The sequence below is a fragment of the Calidris pugnax genome, unplaced genomic scaffold (assembly GCF_001431845.1).
Source record: "Calidris pugnax isolate Ruff unplaced genomic scaffold, ASM143184v1 scaffold11, whole genome shotgun sequence".
NCBI classification, from domain to species: domain Eukaryota; kingdom Metazoa; phylum Chordata; class Aves; order Charadriiformes; family Scolopacidae; genus Calidris; species Calidris pugnax.
The window spans coordinates 10,218,308-10,218,672 of NW_015090803.1; positions in this window are offsets into that span (position 1 = coordinate 10,218,308).

Below are 365 nucleotides of genomic sequence, written 5' to 3' on the forward strand. Positions count from 1 at the left end.
GAGCGAGGTGGGTCTTGGGCTTTCGACGGGCGGGAAGGAAGGAGGAAAACACCCAGAAAGGACCCCGGGAGGCTCCGTTTCGAGAGCCTTATCTGGCCCGGCGTGCGGCCCGGGGAAACGCTTCTCCGCCCGCAGATTGCGGCGGTCTCCCCGCACCGCCCGGCCGGGGGGGAGGCCGCCAGTTCTCCCCGGGGAGAGACGGCGGTTCAGAGTGGGGGGAGGAAGGGGGTCGATGGGGTGCGGCTCATCTTCCCCCCCCCCCTTCCCTCTTCCCGGAGATGAGGGGAGGCCTCCGGGGCTTCCACGGCGCTCGGGGCGGGGAGGGCCGGAGGAAAGCGGCTCAAGGGGAGAGAAAACCAGGCGGG